This window comes from Olea europaea, unplaced genomic scaffold (assembly GCF_002742605.1).
Source record: "Olea europaea var. sylvestris unplaced genomic scaffold, O_europaea_v1 scaffold2229, whole genome shotgun sequence".
In the NCBI taxonomy this organism is placed as follows: domain Eukaryota; kingdom Viridiplantae; phylum Streptophyta; class Magnoliopsida; order Lamiales; family Oleaceae; genus Olea; species Olea europaea.
Genome location: NW_019240323.1, coordinates 111,575 through 112,631, shown reverse-complemented (window position 1 = coordinate 112,631; position 1,057 = coordinate 111,575).

Below are 1,057 nucleotides of genomic sequence, written 5' to 3'. Positions count from 1 at the left end.
AAAAATTATTTTCTTCCAAAATTGAGAAAAAATATAATGTGGTCTTGGGAAGAGCAAGATTGTGAAAATATAAGAAAGGTAAAAGAAGAATTAAAGGTATTGCCCAAACTTGTAATACCCCAAGAAGAAGATTTTTTTATCTTAGAAATTGATGCTTCAGATTACTACTGGGGAGCAGTATTAAAGGTTAAAAAGAATCATAAAGAATATAAATGTGAAAAAGATTGTTCTTGTCCTGAAATACTTGCAGGTTATACATCAGGAACATTCAAAGAAGTTGAAACAAGATATGAGACGAATAGAAAAGAACTCATTGCTGTGAAAAGAGGAGTTCAAAAATATGAAGATTATTTATTACCAAAGAAGTTCTTGATTAGAACTGATAATACTCAAGTTAAAACATTTTTGAAAAATAATGTTGACCCATCTGTGACTAATAGATATATTATTAGGATACAGATTTGGTTTTCATATTTCAAATTTGATATTGAATATATTAAAGGAAAAGCTAACTTTCTTCCTGATTATCTTAGCAGGGATGGAGCTAGAACAACTAAGAACGAAAGTCCAGATACTTGAGATAAAAGTTTCCTATTTGGAAACCCAAATTCAAAATATCCAAGATAGCCTTCGAGGCAAAAATATAGCCCATGAGGCAGAAGTTACTTGTACCAAGACTAGTATCCCTTCGCAGGGACTTGTGAATACTAGTGCTCTCCCCGAGGATAAAGGGAAAGAAAAGAAGGTAATAGGAACCCTTTCACAGGGAATACTTAAACCTATTACTGGTAATAAAGATATTCAAGATATCCAAAGAGAAGGTAGCTCTTCACAGAGCCAAACTCAATCTAAACTTTCTATTGAAAGGATAGATCCCAAAGATATTGTCAAGATATGTCATGAAGCAAAAATGCCCAAAAAAGATAACCATGAAGAAGTAACACTCTTTATTGTTATTTTTAATATTTTATCAGATTGGTATCTGGAGATTGAAAAGTGGATGAAGACTCTCCACTATTCGAAATACAACAAGATAAATTTTTATCCAGGAGCACCA